The sequence below is a fragment of the Schistocerca cancellata genome, chromosome 4 (genome assembly GCF_023864275.1).
Source record: "Schistocerca cancellata isolate TAMUIC-IGC-003103 chromosome 4, iqSchCanc2.1, whole genome shotgun sequence".
Lineage (NCBI taxonomy): Eukaryota > Metazoa > Arthropoda > Insecta > Orthoptera > Acrididae > Schistocerca > Schistocerca cancellata.
In genome coordinates this window covers 441,030,964-441,050,705 of record NC_064629.1, presented here as the reverse complement: position 1 = coordinate 441,050,705, position 19,742 = coordinate 441,030,964, and positions in this window count along the sequence as shown.

The window sequence follows — 19,742 nt, the reverse complement described above, 5'->3', positions numbered from 1 at the left end:
ACCCTTGCAACCTATCATATCACTTTCCTCTCCACAGGTTACTAACCTGAGGTGTGGAAAACCTCCAGAATGCCACTTTTTCTGAAACTGCACAAACCTCCTTCTGATACCTCTTTGTACTGCCCCATCTGCCTCAACTCAGTGTTCAGTAACATCTTTGAATTCACCCACTCCTAACACATCCATCAATACCTAAACCATCACCACCTCCTTCCCATTAAACCAGTATTGTTTCTGTCCCAATTTCTTCTCTGATGACCAGCTCCTGCATCTCAACTTCCATAGATCCACTATTTTTGTCTCCCTTGATCTAGAGTAAATCAATGACTATGTATGGCATTCCAGTCTCCTTTTCAAACTTCAGATCTAGGCTCTTCCAGTAAATATGCCTGCATTATCCCCCTTGCCTCCTACCTCCATCCCAAAAATCCCAACGATTCCTCCAAATCCACCTCAGTCAGTTTACCTCCTGGTGTAACCAATGGCTCCTTAAGATCAACCCCTCCAAAACCCAGGCAATAATTATAGGATGAACAACCCACACCTTCCGTCTCCTTGATTTCCACCTTACCATTTATGATTGTCTTATACAATTACCTAACACACTAAAATATGTTGGACTAACCTTTGACTGGCAAAAAGTGTGGAATTCTCAGCTACTAACCATCCAACAGAAAGCCCAAAATAGACTAAAACTACTAACAGACTGAACTTTGGGATTATATCCCTCCACTACTCTACACACCAATAAAACCCTGAGCTGACCCATCTCCTGCTATGCAAATGCTACATTGATCTCTGCCTCACCAATGTTCTGTACGTCCCTCCAAGTTCTGGAATGCCATGCCCTATGCCTTGCTGAATCTGTTTACCTTCCCACACATGGACTTTCTACCACCTTACCTGATTCCCATCCCTCCTCATCCACATTGAACACCTCTGCATCCTCTGTACCATCCACAAACTAGATTCCAGTAACTCCATTGTCTCCCCTCTGATCACCAATTCTGGTTGCTGTCACACCTTCACAAACACATCCCTCCATCTCTACACCTGCACACACTCCATATCCTATCTCAATGCAACTCCAACCAATTCCTTCTCTCAGACAATGAGATTTGCCCTGATATTTATCTCTCCTACCAACTTTAACTCTTCTTCTCCTATTGCACTCCACACTCCACATCAGAGCCCATCTCTCCTTTTCCCTCTCCATCCATCCCTATCCTTCTCCTCCTGTAACCACTACCCTCCTAACACACCACACTATTCCTCACCCTCTGTCTTTCTCACTGTCCATATTCCCACTGTCCGCCTCACCTACTTCCTATCCTCTCTATAGTTCCTCTATATGATGGCCCCTACCTCTTTACCCATGCTCCTCTATCCTATTGAAGATATTCTCTCCTCTGACAATACTTGTCACTGAGTGGAGGTCCTTCAGATCTTAGGTGAAAGTGCAGTGCTTCAATGTTTATCAGAAGAATTTCTCCTGACTGTGATGTGTTTTTAAAATATATATTTTTTTCATTTTTTAGTTGTCTGTCTTCGATTTTTAATTTAAAATAGTAAAAGAGAAACACATTTTAGTTTCTCATTCTATATTTTTTTCAATTTGCTTGGCTGAAGAGCAGAATATTGTAGCAATGCCAGCTCACCATATGGTGTAGATGTAGATGTAGATGTAGGTGTGAGAAGGATGAAATAACAACAAGGGAAAAAATAGCAATCTCCAGTGCTAACCACTCACCTGAAGATGGCTGAACAGGTGTCAAGCAAAATATTGTGGCAAGATCTGATGTCACCAGCTACAATCCTGAAACTTCATGAAATAGTTCATTTACCTTTATCCAGTTTTACTCATTCAAAAATACCTGCAACTGGATTTTCAGAAGGGAGGGTTAGTTTTCAAAATTTGTGAACTGTGGTTTAGAGCACCCATATTGATTTTCAAAAGCTGTCATCCCTGCCATCTGGGCAACATCGTAACATATACACTACAAGAAGCAGCCAGCACTTGCAGTGATTGACAAGCATTACAGTACAAGCAACGTAATTTCAATTTTGTGAATGTGTTTCATTGCACCTTCCCAACTCATTGGTCAGTCCTTCGATACGATGCTACTTAATACATTGCGGGGGATTCATGTTGCAGAGAGGTCCCCAACGGAATTTGTGCATAACTTGGCCATGAGGAAATCTTTTTCTATTGATCTCTTTGTATTTTTATTCAGCCTGTGGACCATACCATAGACTATACAATCAAAGATAATCCTCTTACTATAATAAACTTTCTTGATAGATTTGTCCAACCCACACTGACAATTATCAGTTCAAATCAGGGATATGTAGTTCTTGAACAAAGCAGTTAAAATGAACTATTCTACAAAAGGAACTGTTCAGAACAGTCTCTCCTCCAAGCCCACTCTGAAATGTTGACCAACACAAAAGTTCTACTGTCTCCTCTGTGTTGTTAGTTGCAATTGAGGTGATCATGGGATGTGAGGCCATGTTGTCCATACATCTGGGTAGGATAACCCACTAATATGGGCCCATCTAAAAGATAGAAGTGGTCAAAAAGTGAATAAAGGGTAATGGGTTAGGGCAGAGGGGAAAAAGTTCCAAGACATGTGCCATGGAAAAAAAAATCTCTGTGAGAGTCTGGACAGGTGGTAATAGTAGAAGCAGTATTCTTCCTATCTGTGACAGATCACGCAAGGGTGTAGTTGTAGTTAGTTTTTTGGGTATTTTTCAGTGCTTGGTACCATTTTCATAGCTTAGATTGTCATAAGAGAATCAGTCCAATCGAGGAGTGGTACTACTGAGGCTAGGAACCTGTTAAGTATTCTGGTTGGTTGGTTGGTTGGTTTGGGGAAGGAGACCAGACAGCGAGGTCATCGGTCTCACGGGGAAGGAAGTCGGCCGTGCCCTTTCAAAGGAACCATCCCGGCATTTGCCTGGAACGATATAGGGAAATCACGGAAAACCTAAATCAGGATGGCCGGACGCGGGAAGTATTCTGGTCCAGCAGCACTGTTTGTACCTGTAAGGTGCCAAGGCTGTCATATGATTGGCTGATTGGTCATAAATCATTCACATATTGTGTGGGGTATTGTTGGGTTTGTTTGTGTTTGGTGTGCAACAAAGTTTCCCTGCACTGTCAGCTGGTTGGCTGGATACATTTAACTGATGTTGCCAGCCAGTTTTGCTGTAATGCAGGGGTTCACCAGTATTTGCTTTGTTGGCAAGCTTCTGGTAGCCATACGTGATTAATAGTCCCTAGCAAGGAGTGTTTTTAGGTGCTTATGTTTCCACCTATGGTTGTGATCATAGTTTCCCAGGTTTAGAAAGGAAGGATTGTTCAAGTATCTCAAGTTCCTGTACAGTTGTGTGGCAAGACTTTTGTAAACCTCAGTGAGAGTCTCAAGGCAGCATTCTCTATGAAGTTCCATGGTGCGTGTGAATTGTGGAATGTTTCTTATTGTTCTTAGCTTCCTATTCTTTATGACCTGCAAGTGGTGCAGGCATGTGGGAGCTGCATACATCATCACTGGTCTAATAGGTATTGTGTACGTGGACCTCAACACCTTCTTATTTAGTGTGGGTGGCACAGGCATGTGGGAGCTGCAAAGGTTAGCAGAGGTCCAGCCAATATTGAGAGAGCTGGAGAGTCATCTGCTTGAGAGTTTAATTGGTTCTGTGCATCTTTAGCTGCCAGGTGTCAGAAACATTTGTTATGGAGAATTCTGCGAATGTGTCTGCGGACTGTGTTACAGACCAAAAAGTAGATATTTTTCAAGGAACTAATGTGGTTATTACTGAGGGATCAGACTTTACAGTTAAGGTGCATTAATTTCAGAAAATGTATGCACAGTAAAGTTTATTTGTACTTCCATATTCTTACTGATGGCTTCTACATGTAGTGTGTAAGCAATGGACATGCCACAGGTACTGTTTACCAAAAGATTTGCAGCTGCGGACCACCTTCTGTGTGATATCAAAGTATATTAGTCTCTGTAATGACTTTTGATTAAAATATCATTTGTGGACAAAGTTATTTGAAAATTCATGACAGTGTACTCCTTTTCCAGTGACAGTTGTTTTCTTCCAAGTGGGGATAGGCAATGTCATGGCCACTCCTTTGTACTGCCTTCTTTTGTGGAAACTGTAATCCACGCATAATGCATGCACAGATGTGGTAGGCCCTACCATTACAAGTAAGGTTACTGTGACACATTACCTGGATGTGTAACATCAAGTTATGTTAAGTGATAACATTTATTTACATCAGTACATATCACTTACAGGCAGTCCGCCCCTGATAGCTGAGTGGTCAGTGCAATGGCATGTCATACCTAAAGGCCCAGGTTCATTTCCCGGCTGGGTCAGAGATTTTCCCTGCTTAGGGACTGGGTGCTGTGTTGTCCATATCATCATCATTTCATCCCCATTAACATGCAAGTTACCAAAGTGGCGTCAACTCGAACGTCTTGCACCAGGCAAACGGTCTGCCAGACGAGGGGCCCTAGACACACGGTATTTCCATTTACTTACAGACAAATTTCATTTTGCTTTCTATACTTATAGGCAGACCATATCAGTCCAAGGAAAAGTACAATGGATGCAAATGAGAGAAAGCTCAGCTATAGTTTCAGCAAATATGTTAGTATTTCCCAGGTTGTCTATTCAGTGAGCAAATGATCATAGGGAAACAAAGGTATGTACCTGGTTCTGAATTTTCAGGAACATGTTATCTAAGCAATTCACTATAAATAATTTTATACATTTGTACTGTGTTGCAAGTTATTGGTATTCCTAAAGCAATAACTGAAGTAGCTGCAGAACTGGAATTTCTGTTTCTGAATTTTTGATACTGTTACTAGTATATCATCTTCAGGGTATTCAACATAACTTGTGCATACGTTCTCCAAGTCTGTTGAGTGTTCTACATGATGTTTCTCTTTTCTAGTGTTGTATGTCAGATTTATAACTTGGCTCATTAACTCCCTTGAGTCTTGTTCCTCTGATAAAGAAGTTGTGCTTATGAGATAGTCTCTGCCTTGGTTTGTTGACTCCTCACTGCTGTTGTCCTCTGAACTTTATAATACAGGGCTAGTATGAGCAAAATAGCTATTGCTCTGGCCAAACTCTAGTCTTGTCAAGACAAATTAAAGGGCCAATCCTATAATTTTCATTCACTTTTTGAAACTACCCACTTTCAATAATAAATGAAAATGGCACAGAAGTAGATATTTCCACATTTCAGAGCCTTAATGTGCTCTTAGGTTGTATAAAATGAGCCACATAGTAAGTATCTGTACACACCACTTTCTACACAAAACAATTCTTCCCCCATTTCTCTCACTGAACTTTCAGTAAGTTCAGTTTGTCCCAAAAAGTACCTTTCACAAAATTGTGTGTCAGGAAGTGAGATGCAAGATTCGATTGCTGAAACTTTCAGGCAATTTTAAACAGGCTATGGAGGAAATCATTTACTAAAACTTTAACAACACTTGTCAGTGTTTTATCTGCTGTGTGCCTGAGGAAAAAATGGTTCACCCTCTTATTCACTGATTCACCACTAATAATTGCATTAATATTGTTTTACTTGTCCTCACAAACTGTCATCCACCTTATAGATACTGACAGCCAATGCTTATCAAAATTATCAAGTGCATTGTTATTTCTTATAAATACTTCAAGAGTTTTAAGCTTTTAATATTAGCTACAAACATTCTTCAGATAGTGATGCAGCACTGTCACCACATGATCAGATTTTACTTAATACCTCCTGGTACTGCTAAACTCTCCCATTAAGCCTTGCTTGCTAATGATGTCAACATAAGTAAACCATGGGCAGAATAAGTGTTCCTTAAATGGCCTGTATCTTGGATTCAGAGAACAGAGCTTCTTCAATTGAACTTGTATTTTCTACTTCAACAAAGAATATCCCAACTACTAAATAGCATACATTAGCTTTCACTACTAAGAAAAATAATGGAATGTCATACATCATTGTTTTGTAAGTTGCATCAAGCAAACATACCTTACTATATTTCTTTATAAATTTCTATTGCCACTTGTTCTCGCAACAAAAGGGCGATAGCTGTAGTTCATCTGTCATCTGAAAAAATCTCTCATACCTTGAATTCTTTCCTCACTCATTAATTTGATTCTGTAACACAGCTTGGTCAATAGTGGTTTTCTTTAACTCGAGAGCCTGATACATAAGGTGATAAATTAGAATCTGGCTACAGGGTGAAACATTGTGTTAGTGTGATCAGGTCTGTTTTCCCAGCAAAGTTAAAGAGCACAAACCTTGAAAGTGTAACTAACAAACTTTAGTGATGTTCTATTTGCAACAAGTGTGTCTGTAGATACTGACAGCCAATGCTTATCAAAATTATCAAGTGCATTGTTATTTCTGTGTGTGTATGTTGGACCTTCCATCGAGCTACGGACCCCTTTGAAGATGTCTCCCACAGTCGGAGACGAAACGTTGGGGATCACCACAGAATTCATCAACCGACCACAGCATAACAGCCCAGATCATTATAATGGACATGATATTTCCGGCCGTGAAAGTCTACATTTTAGTACACAAACACTTCGTTTCATTACTGGCCAGTACAGTTTTTCTGTGTAACATGGTAGTGCAAATGCAGAAATAACTCTAAAACTCAGTCCACAACATTTTGATTGCACTACTTCATATTTTTTATATAATTCTGCATTCCTATTTTACTTCACTACTGAAGCAAGAACATAAAGTAAAGAAAAATCTACATATGTAGACCTACTTGGCTTCATATCTCATTATCTGAAAGGACCAAAACAGAAATCCTTTAACACAAACTGTTAAATAATTGTCATTGCAAATGTTCAAATACATTCCTAGGGAGTATTATGATGTATTGTGGGTTGTTGGATAGAGAGGTGATATCTCATAAATATTGCTCTAACAGTACTAAAAGCATAAAGGAATCCACACTTTTAATAAGCCTCCACTACACATTTGATGCGCTGGAACAAGTGTGTTTGATGGGACATGCTCCCATTCAACACAGGTTTTACTTTGAGTCATTACTTGTCTCTGTACTGGCAGGGTAATTACTGCACAAAACTTCACAAACTGTAGGTACATTATCCAGAATGAGATTTTCACTCTGCAGCGGAGTGTGTGCTGATATGAAACTTCCTGGCAGATTAAAACTGTGTGCCCGACCGAGACTCGAACTCAGGACCTTTGCCTTTTGCAGGCAAGTGCTCTAACATCTGAGCTACCAAAGCACCACTCACACCCGGTCTCACAGCTCTACTTCTAGCAGTATCTCATCTCCTACCTTCCAAACTTTACAGAAGCTCTCCTACGAACCTTGCAGAACTAGCACTCCTGAAAGAAAGGATATTGCGGAGACATGGCTTAGCCACAGCCTTGGGGATGTTTCCAGAATGAGATTTTCACTCTGCAGCAGAGTGTGCCCTGCAGAGTGAAAATCTCATTCTGGAAACATCCCCAAGGCTGTGGCTAAGCCATGTCTCCGCAATATCCTTTCTTTCAGGAGTGCTAGTTCTGCAAGGTTCGTAGGAGAGCTTCTGTAAAGTTTGGAAGGTAGGAGATGAGATACTGGCAGAAGTAGAGCTGCGAGACAGGGCGTGAGTGGTGCTTTGGTAGCTCAGATGTTAGAGCACTTGCCCACGAAAGGCAAAGGTCCCGAGTTCGAGTCTCGGTCGGGCACACAGTTTTAATCTGCCAGGAAGTTTCATGTAGGTACATTATATTTTTCAAATAATGTATGCACATTTGCAGCTGGCTATAAATTAAAATTATGCTGTGGTGCATGGTTCTGTTGCGAGCACATGGCAGTCGGTGTTAAAAGAATAATAAAAAATGGTTGATGGACTGATAACTTCTGTGTAAAATTCCACAGTTATGTTATTATAATGGAAAATCTTGTTTAAAAATATGACCAGTATTACAGTAGAGCTGGGCCATCCTCTTTCTGAAGAACACATCGCAAACCTATTTAGTTGGTCCTTCAGCAACATGATGGAGTGTGTAGATTGTCATTTGCTGTGTGTCTCATGATAAATCACAAAATGCTACAGGGACACACACTCATGTTGCCAATTGTTGTAGACCAGCTGTGTAATTATTCTGTGTAAACATGTACAGATGCAAAAAATAATTAACGAATGATGGCCACATTAGCAATTTTAGATCTGTGCGTAGGAGATGAAAGTTGGTGGTATCTTGGTAAGAGCTGGCAGTTTATGAACACCTGTGTATCAAGTCAGTACTTTGTAAGCAACATATCTCCTCCATTTAACACTAAAAAAGGAGAAATAATCTTGTGAGAAGTTTTTAATGTACATTTTTTAACTGAAAGAGCTAAAAAATATCTTAATAGTTCAGTGTTTTTGCAATTCAGAATCAGTTAATAATTAGGGGCATACTGAAAAATCTTCAACCATAAACTCTATCTTATGACAGTCTCTTGTATGTACTATCGACAATTTCAGTATTAAATTAAATGTTCTCTCTCTTTACTGTGTACAGTGCCTGGCAGTGTGTCTTGCTAATAATTATCAAACATACACAATTTTAATCACAATAAATAAAATACAGAGAATGATTAAGCTGACACAAGACTGAACTGGACCTTCTGTATTCTGTTACGTTTGTACAAGAGATGGAGCTCTACAGCTTTTGCTTTACATGTCACATTCATGACAATGACAATGATTGAAAGGCTGGGTCCTTGGTGTCCTAGCATAATATACTCTGAGACAAGTGTGGTTAAAATTATTACAAACAACAACCTTTTTAAGATTAACGAAACGGCAAGAAGCAACATATACTAAATACTGAGGGAGAGTACTGAAGAAACAATACTAAAACAATGTTGTCAGTCTTTGAAAACTGGTTTCAGTACCAGTATCTGGATGAAAACAAATGAAACTTCTTAACAGACTTTCGTGCCTGTGTAACTGATGAACTTGTATGGGTTACTGACCTACTTTCCAAAGAAGCTAACTTCTCTGGCAATTTCCATTCAGTACTGGCATATGGGAACACATTCCAAACACAGATGCACAATTTATGAATGATACACAAAAAGATAAATGCAATGATAATCTTTTTTCAAACACAAAATAAATGTTTGTTAACAGAACCCATCCCACCCCTTGGGAAAAAAAGGAAAAGAAGTTGCAAATATTGTGTCCAAGCAACAGCCAGTCGAATCACAGTAACCTTATTACTTATTTTGCATTTCATGTTTAATCACTCACTATCATGCAGTAGTTAGCATATATTATTATCATCACTTTTTACTAACACATTATCACATACTATTGGTACAGTTCTGTATGTCTGGAGCTATGGTAAGCACGTGTGTCTGGGGACTGTAGACTGAGCTTAATTAAAATTGTGTAACATAATAAATACCCTTTCACAAAACTAGCATTTGCATAAGAGTACCGGTAATTGGTTCATAATTTGTTTATGTTTCTTCTTAAATAGTCACGTGAAACACATCCACATTAACTTCGGAAATTGCAGAAATAATGTGAGAATGAATGTTATAAATGATGTGCTGATACAAGTAACTTCATATATTCAGCATCAAACACAGCTAAAGAACCCGGCGCCTGTGACAACTTTCATTCTTTAATGAGACTTTAGTGACTACTTTACAATAAATTGCCTTGTTTCTTCTCTGCTAAAGCAACAGCACACATTTTTTAATTCTGCATGCACTGTTTGTTGGAGTTCAAAACTTTGGGAAAACACTCTTAGGGGATGTAGAAATTATGTCTGGGACAAGAGCGATAAGTAGCACAAGAAGATCTACAACTTGACCCACTATAATCACTTACTGGTAAAATTTTGAGGCATTTATTGCTTTTGCAACAATTTCAACTTCTTCATCATCATCCACAATCCTTGTTTCAATACCAAAACTGACTAGTTTTTGCACAATCTGAGTAATAAACGTTTCCTTGTTGCTGAGGTTACTGAGAAAGGCGGACTGTGATTCAACACATACTGTCCGTCATTAAAGAAAATTTCTCGTGAGGTCCACTTCATCATTCGCCTTTGGCATTCAATAGTTTTATGTTCAGAGAACTATCTGAATATCTGTCAAATACCACAGCAACGTCATCTTTATAATGTCTCTGAATACAGGCTATAAGGTTTTATAAATGTCAGCAAAAGTTCCATTCTCGGGCCACACAACATGGTGGGTAAGAAACCGTCCATCTATAACAAAGAACTTTGAATCAATATTGTCAATATTCCTTTCAGGTACTTTATTGAAAAGATTGTACAGTGACAACTCTTTTGTTTTCCTCATGAATCCACTGCTGTCAAACAGAGACACTGGTACACTCAATAATTCGTACATGAAGCAGTGCTTTAAATCAGCAGGTGAATGAAATGTGCACAGTATTCTCTGAACTAACTGCAGTGTATCTACTTCAGTTATATTTTTTTCAAGCCCACAGTTGATATGCACATTGTCCAAACCATGCGGGATTGCTTAAGCATCAGAGAACCAAATTTCGACAAGACAGTAACTATTGTTCGAAGAGCTTCTTCACCAACAGACACAGCTTTGTAGCAGTTTACTTCCTGAGAAGCTACTAATCCAGATCCTAATGAATCCAATCGTTCCTTATAAACAAATGGGATGTGTTGTTGCAGCCATAGCTGAAATGTTCTGCAAATTTTCTTGTCAATTTCTATCCTCCCACTCCTCAATTCGACATGTTGATCACTTGAAACCGAATGTAAATTGCAGAACTGTTCTGTAACTTCACACATGTGATGGACTATTGGTATACTGCAAATCCATCAGTTCAACACACTATCGGTGAAACCTATTCCCTGTGAAACACCTCGAACACTCTTCAGGTTCTTCATAAGCATCTGTTCTATCATCATGTCAGTCCATACTCCACACCAATACTTATCAGAGTGTTGAACCATGAAGAAGCTGTCCTTGGTGAATTTATCAAACTCTGCGGGTTTCATGGTTACTTTCAGTTTTTTCATGTCCTGGATGTACAAATGACACACCTTAGCATAAGGGAAGTGTCCAGTTGCATGGAATATTGGGAGTATAGCTCTCACACATTCTATATGGAGCTCTCAATTCCCCATGAAATTGGATGAAATCCAATGCCAAGATGACAAGCTGAATGTATTGTATCCATAGCTGGGAAGTTTCCCCTCTCTGCTTAATATCATCCATTGTATTGACAAATTTATTTTTCAGCTTTTCAATCACAATCTTTTTCCAAATCACCAAAAGTTGCACCATTTCTACTAAAATCAGAACTACAGTGTTTAATATGTTGCTTCTCCCCCTCCATGACTGCCATTTCCCCCAGTATTATGATGGAAAGAGCACAAATGACTGCAGATCAAGCCTAAACTACCCTCGTGTATGTACGACCAGATAGTATATGGGGAACAGAAGCTGCAGCATACACAGTCTCCAAAAGTTGAAAGTGTCCACTATCTCCCATTAAGAATCCTATTGCTCCTAGAAAAGACATTACCATGTGAAAGCCTCCTATTCAAATAACTACATTAGTGAATAACTCATCCCCTCCATCAGCCTCCATTGCAACTATATCTTTATCTTTCATGTAGAGTGGTCAATGAAACGTCACACTACATGTTTGCTGTGTGGTGGTCTTCTTACTCTCCGTGATGGCAGAAGTTAAAGCAGTTAAAATAGTACTATAATCTGTGGGTGGGCTGTTGATGAAGGGAAGCACTAATACATTTGATTGCGTATAAGGTTCTCCAGTTGTGATTTTCTCGATAAAACCTTACCTTGCAGGGATAGAAAGCTGTAAAAATTTTCCTATCATCCAAGTAAAATTGTGATTGGTAGGCACTGTTTCTTTAGTGAATGATTTTTCTGACTAGACATCTTGCAGAACAATTTCTTCAATTCCAACTCTATTCTGCCTTCAGAATGTTAGCAGACTAATTTTTTGGTTACTTGCTGTTTTGGTAGAGCTCAGAATGACAGAGAGTTTCATTCTCTTCTGATGTTCTATCACTCTTCCAAGAGTCACACACCTGATTCCACCCATAGCATGGAATGTACCTTTATCCCTCATTGTTGCAATATTGAAGTCAGCATTGTCGAAAATGAACTGTGGAAATGAATCATTTGAAATATTTGGTGTCCAGAACTGAATGGTAGAAGCCTCAAACAAAGCACAGTGCTATGTGAAGAGCAGAAACCCATATTCAAGACAATTTCAACAATGTTTTTTGATCACACTTTATGAAACAAGTACACTGCAAGAACAAGCTGCAGTGGGTAGCTGACACAATCACATGGGATACTGCTGTTCATTTTTTAATGGGTACTGTTCACTACCTTTCATTTTCACAAAACCACACCCTGGATAACGTTAGTGTTATCCAGAATTTTACATTACTGAGTTCACAGCTCTCATAAAGATAAGTGTTTAATTGCATAATAACAATTAATTAAGGCAATATTACATAATAATTAGTAAATGAATATCTATTGTAAGCTATCAATTGAAGGATTCATATTTTTTGCGTATTTTTCTGAAAAAAGAAAACATTTCATAGGCACGGGTTTTTAACTAGGATTTGTTTATGTTGTGTTATACTGTAAGTTACGTGATTATTTCAATAAAGTAAAGTTGTGTTAGTGTATTCTCACACGCTATCCATTTGATTCTCTAGTAGGTAGTCGAAGTGAAATGTACCGAAATAATTGGAAACTTTATACAGTGTAGGCTCAGTTCTTTGTTTACATTTTGTTTCGTCACGTAAACAATACAGGTTATATCGTTTTTGTTTCTCCAGAAGTTTTGAATTAGTATCCAAACTTTAGGCCTAAACTTTCTAATAAATTTAATATATTATTTGAGTAGTCTATGAAGTTATTCTTGTCTTAACTCAGACTAAAGCTAATATTTGTTTGCCATGAGTGAGACGTGTATGACTTGCCATAGGATTGCTAGTTCCAGGGTGTGGTGTGAGGGTTGTTGCAGTTCCTTTCATGTGGGTGACTGTAGCGATGTGGGAATTGGGGAAATAACCAAGGTTCATTGGTTGTGGAGGATTTGCTGTAGAGATAGGAAGATAGTGGAATAGGAGGAGAAGATTGCTGCCCTTCTGGCGGAACTAGTTTTCTGTGTGTGTGTGTGTGTGTGTGTGTGTGTGTGTGTGTGTGTGTGTGTGTGCGCGCGCGCGCGCTTTTACTTCTGTAGGGAATGGAAAGGGTTAAAATTTTCACTTTATTTATTTATTCTTCTTTCAGCTTCAGTTTGGGCACACAGAAGGGTCCTTTAACTCACTGCTTTTGGTGTGTGTTTGAAAACAGTGTGTAGAAGTGCTAAAGGACTTTATGTCCTTAAATTATGGAGAATTACGTAGGGATAACATTTACGGAGGCTCAAATACTATCACCTTTGGTACTTTATATTTGAGGTTGCATAAGGGTTCTACCGTACCTACTGTGGTGAGTTGTGGTGTATTGTCGCGTATCATGTCCAACTTCCGAAATAAGGTTCGTGCCTTCTCCTTGACCTTGTCTGAGAGGTAAAAGATTCGCTTAAGGCTCGATGAATATCATGATTCCAGATCCACCATTGGGCTCCAGTGATCCATCGTAGGCATCTGCTTTGTATAACCTGTAACTTCTTGTAGTTAGTGGCACACATAGCACCCCAAGAGATGGATCCATAAGTGGCACACATAGCACCCCAAGAGATCGATCCATAAAAAATAGATGGTTTGACTGGTTCATGGTACAACTGGAGTTTCGTGTATTGGCTAAGGTACGAGCTCTTCAGAAATTGGAGGAGAGCTCCCAGCATTTTGAGGCCAGACGTCTTCTTCTTCATAATGTGATGGCTATACAGCAGTTTGGCATCCAGATGCACTCCGAGGTATTTTACAGTTGTTGCCCAAGGGAGTGGCTGGTCTGATATCTGTAGGCATTCATTGACAATGAGTCTCCGATGTGTGAAGACAATAACTTTGGTTTTCTCTGCATTGACTGTTATTTTGTTCCTGTGGGTCCAGTGGTCCACTAAATCTAGTTGGCGCTGCATCCATGTGACAAAGTGGTCCATTCTGGTGCCTGCAGTCAGGAGCACTGTGTCGTTGGCATAGAAACTTGCAGTAACATGTGGCACCGTCGGGAGGCCATTAATGTATAAATGAAACAGCAGTGGAGATATGACCGATCCTTGTGTAAGTCCTTCAAGGACAGGCCGTGTTGTTGAATTCTTGTCATCAATGTGAACATATAATCTGCGATCATGAAGAAAATTGTCAAGAAGTTTTAAATAGCAGTCTGGTAGGGAAGTGGTACGTCAGAGCTTGACGATCAAGTTGTGTCGCCATATTTTATTGTAAGCTTTGTCTATATCGAGAAAGACTTCAATGGTATGTTTTTTCTTGTTGAAATTGTCTTGGATAGAGTCCGTAATGCGTAGTAGTTGTAACTCTCCTGGAAGCCAAACTGCTCCTGTCAGATGATGTGTGCCACAAGGATGTCCAGCATGTGTTTCAGTAGGACATGTTCCAGTACTTTTCCCAGCGTCAGCAGTAAGCTTATGGGTCTGTAGCTGTCAGGGTGTGAGAGATCCTTGCCCGGTTTTGGTATTGGCACTATTCTGGCAATCTTCCATCCCTCGCTTTCTCTGTAGGTGTTTCAATTCCGTATTTCTGATTCTATCTGTTCCAGGTGAGGTGTGTTTGCTATACTTGATAATCCTCCTAATTTCCTCCGGTGTTGTCAACTGGGGCATAGTATTAGTTGGGGCTGTGTCCTCCTCTGCATGGTGGAGTGCATCATCTCCATCCTCCGTGGGGTGCGTAGTCATATGTTGTTGGTATGTAACCGCATACAGCTCTGCCTGTGCCAATGAGTCGTACAAGAGGCCATGGGGTCCTCGAATTGCCCTTTTGGGGGGCTGTAGCTGTCTGAGACTTTTAACTATTTGCCATTCATCTTTGGTGCATGATAGAAAGTTGTCCTTGCGGAGTTCCCATGTGTGTTGCTTCCAGTTCTGAACCTTCTGCCGGAGTTCTCTAGTTAGTCTGTGAGTCTCCCATCTATCATCCTGATGGCAGTAATGGACCCATCGTTTACGAAATTGATTGCACCTTGTCTTAAGTTCCTGCAGTGGTGGTGGAAACTTGTCATAATTGACTCCCGGTTGCAGGCGCTGCATGAGAGCTCTTTGTTTTGCACTGTTAAGCTTCTTTGTGAGTGCTGAGACTGCCACATCAATCGCTTCTCTGGTAGGAACAACCTGGGTTGGTCGCACATTGTTGTTGAGGTATGTTTGGAACTGCTACCAGTCGTAAGTTCTTGTCATCAGCGGTGGGAGTTGCAAAGTGGCCCCCTCTATGAGTCCTAACACCAGTCTGTGGTCCGACAAAAGATTATCCAGCGTCCGCAGATGGAGATTCACGTTGATGTTCTTAATTATGACGATGTCTAGAACATCCGGGTCTTGTGTCTGGATGTAAGGTATCCTCATTGGTTCCCATGGGCCATGGATGGAAACATGTAAATCTTCAGCCAGTGCAAACAACATATGTCTTTTCGGGTTACTTTTACAGAAATTCCAGGCAACATGTTTACTATTAAGATCCCCTCCAAGGAGGATCTTGTTGTAACCCTCTGTAATGGCATAAAGATCTTCTGGGTGGAGAGGCTTCTTTGGGCTATGGTAAGCTGCAATACAGGTAATGTTTCCAAGCATCGTGTGGATTGTTACTGCCATGGCCTCTAAAGTCTGGAGTTGGGGTAAATGTTCTTGGTGGTGACGAATGCATTTTTTGATCAGAACTTCGGTCCCTCCATCATGTTGGTCCCGTCTGTGCGTCCGGTAGATGTGCGTGTTCTTCAAGTGGAGGTCGGTTGACTCACGGAGATGTGTTTCGGAGACAAATGCTAAGTCTATGCTGTGGCAATGCAAGAAGTCTGTGGATTCTATTTTCTTCAGTTTCAGGCCATTGGAATTCCAGATGCAGAAGTTAAGATTCCTCGTGTGATGCTGTAAATCCATTTAGGGCGTTTGAAAAGCTGTCAATATGCTTTCTACAAGCAAGAGGATAGATGTCAGCTTCTGCTGGAGGGCGGTGAGTAGTTGAACAATATCTGTTAATGCTGGTGTAAAGGTGGTCGACCAGGCAGATGATGTCTCTGCTGGTGTTGGCGTCAGTGGATGGGCATATATTGCTTCGGAGTAAGAGCACTGTTGTCTTGTCTGTCGTGGAGTCACTCCGGGCACCGGTTGTGGTCGAGAGGCGATTGTTTCCACAGGGAGAGGTGCCGCTTGTTGTTGGGTGGCCAGAATCACTGCAATGGCCGAGTTCTTAACAATTATATGCCTTTGTGGGGTTGACTTCTTTGATGTCCTTCTAGTATATTTCCGTAGGAGTTCTTGAAATTTGGGGCAGCCATGGTAGGTCGCTGGATGTTCTTATTCACAATTGGCACACTTTGGGGGCGCAATCCTAGGATAGGCACAATTCTATGATTTGTGGGAGCCACCGCAGTGGACGCATGCTGCAGTAGTTCACTGTATGCTCAAAACGTTGACAACGTCGGCACTGAACTGGTCCTTCTTTACTATTATAGGTTTCTATTATCACTCGTGTGTAGAGCAGGTACTTGCCATCATACATCTTGTCACTGTCTTTTCTGGATGGGAGGTTGACTCGGTACAGAGGTTGCGGTATCAGTTGTTTTGTCTTCTCGTCGCGTTCCTTAAATTGGTAGACTTGTAGCAGTTTGCATCCTTTTTCCCTGAGGGCACAGTAAAGTTGTTCTTCGGTAACTTCCACTGGAAGGTGTTTGACAACTACTTTCAGTTCTCTGTTGTCTGGTGCTTGGTGCGTAAAATAGGAGAAGCTGTGGTTCGTGAAGAATTTTATTGCATGTCTTTGGTCTTAGAAGGACTCAAAGTGGTATTTGATGCGGTCCTTATGTATATAGCTTTAAGGTTGCCCTCTAGAAGACCATTGAGCATTTCATTAAGGTGAACATAATCCTTCGTGTAATAAACAGTGACTCGGGGCACTTTGCGAACCACGTTCTTGTTTCTGTCCATGGCTTCTGCGGCATTAGAAGTTTGTGCCTGTGGCTTGTTGGTGGGTGATGGAGGCACAGCTTGAGGTGTCAGTGGGGCGAATTGGTTCATTACGGGGATGGTCTCTGTTCATCTCTTAGCCGGGTTGGCTAAGTCCTTGGCTAATGCGTTGCTTCTGCACCGTTTGTTGTGTACGAGCGTAAAGTCCCCCTCTGCGTGTGGGGAGTTGTTGTCGTTTTCTGATGGGAAGGCCGTTGTCATCTCCACTTTGTTGATCGTTTGGTGGGAGTGCTATGATTCGACATCTCTGAGTCCATAGCTGGCAATGCCAGACAGGTGTCATTATCCATCTCTTGTGTTTCCCGTGAATAACGGATATGGCGTTGTACATCCTTCAGCGTTTCTTTGTCCTCTTCCCGACATATATTGAGTCTTCTGGTGTAGTCCTGGCGGTTGTCTTCATTGCTGCGTACGTTGTGGTGTGACGTATGGCCGACGTCCGAATACTGTTTCGTCATGTGGTGTGTAGTCTTCTGCGGTCGAATAGTGCCTGTCGATCATCGTTCTTGACGTTATATCCTGTCATGAACCAGTGATGTAGCCTGGGTCGTCAACCTGGGATCCGTCCTGTGTGGAGCGGCTGCTGGGGTGTCCGGCGGGCCAGGCCAAACCAACTGACCAGAGGCCGACTCCGGTGCATCCGAGGTGGCTGCCACAGCCGGGTGCGCATCGTCCTCGCTCGTTGGCATAGCGAACTCAACTGATGTGGAACTAGATTAAGTGAAACTAGATCTGGAAAGGTTAATGGGGGAGAAGGGAAAAGAGAAGTGGGAAGTGACAACAGGTTATAGAAGAAATAGGAATAGGACATTTTCAGACAGTGTGTTGTGAAGTGGAAAAGAGGTTTGATCTGTTGCCACAGTAGGAAACTGATGAGCCACAAATAGATGTAGGAGTAGACGGGACACAACAAACTTTCAAAAAGTGTTTGAATAGTAAGAAGTCAGAAAAAGCTGCAAAGAAAAGAAAGTTTTGTTGTTAGGTATTTCACATGGTAGGGGTGTTGGCCAACTGTTGCTGGATGAACTAGGGTCAGATTACCAGGTCACTAGCTTTTTTAAATATAGTGCAAGTCTGGGTCAAGTGATAGAGACTGTAGGTTCACTTTGTAAAGATGTCACAAAGGAGGACACCGTGGTAATAGTGGGTGGGACGGGCAACAGCATAGATAGGAACCAAAATTATTCAATTGAGAGTGACCTGGTAAGGATAGCTTCAGTAACGAGACATACTGGTGTTGGGCTTGTGTCTGTTCTGAGTAGCCATGACCAGCCTCATTTAAACTGTTCTGTTAGGAGAGTTAATTTAGAGGTGGAACGGCTGCTTGGATCGGGCATGGGGTCTTATATCAGTGTGGTTCCTGTTGACTCTATCAGCAGGTGGGACTATATGAGGCATGGCCTTTGCCTCAACAGGAAAGGGAAAACTGTCTGGGCTAATAGCAAATAACTTACGGGGAGGAGGGAGGGGGGGGGGGGCACTGTCACAAGTGGAATAACAGTGGTTACAAGTGACAGATCAGCAGTTTTTTTAGGGTAGGAGGGGCAGAAACAAAAGTTGTTGAGAGACGGGCTGAAAATGACATTCACATTGATAAAACAGGCAGCCAGAAAGCAAATTTGAATGTACACAATTCACACAGACAGCCTCCGATTGAAATTAAAGATACTCAAAAATTGGCAGGAAAATTAGGTTCATCCAGTTGTAATTCAGCCAGTGCACAAAATCAGCTATCACTTTTGCATCACAATATCCGAGGACTAAGAGGTAAGCTTAATGAGTTTCTTATTTGTATTGAAGAATTAGAGTTGAGCAAACCAGTTGATATAATCTGCCTCTCTGAACATCATGTGACCACTGGTATAGATATGTTAAATGATACAGGATTCAAGTTAGCTTCTTATTTCTGTAGAGGAAATACGGAGAAAAGAGGAGATGTCATATTTGTCAGAAACTGTTTTGATTTCAAGAATATTGATATTAATAAATTTTGCTCAGACCAGCACTTAGAAGCTTGTGCAACAGAAGTAGTATTTCATAATAAGTCCTTTATAATAGTAGGTATATACAGATCTCCTTCAGTAAATTTTAACCTCTTCATAAAATATCTGGAAGCTCTGCTGTTCCACCTCATAGAAAAAAACAAGGAAATAGTGGTTGCTGGAGATTTTAATGTGGATTTATTGAAAAGCTCTGTCAGTGAACAATTATTGCAGTCAGTAACACTATCATTCAGTTCAGTTTCTACCAGTGGCGTAGTGTGAGGGGAGACTTTGAGACTTAGTCTCACCTGTATTCCTGCTTCAAAAAGATGCAATAGTAATTCATAACAAAAATATAAACAACTTTCTACTAAGAGCTCTAAATGCGCGAAGACATCAGTTTTGCAGCCCGCGCCGCACCTGAGTATTGGTGTATTTGCCTGTTTGAGACTCGAATGCTCCCAGTCTTTGCCTCCCTTCCCTTATCTGGCTGTGTGCGCCTGCGTTTTAGTGGCATTCTCGGCTCCCCTACACCTCCCCTCTTCAATGAAGGCTGGTGCGCTGCACTTGGTAGCAGGT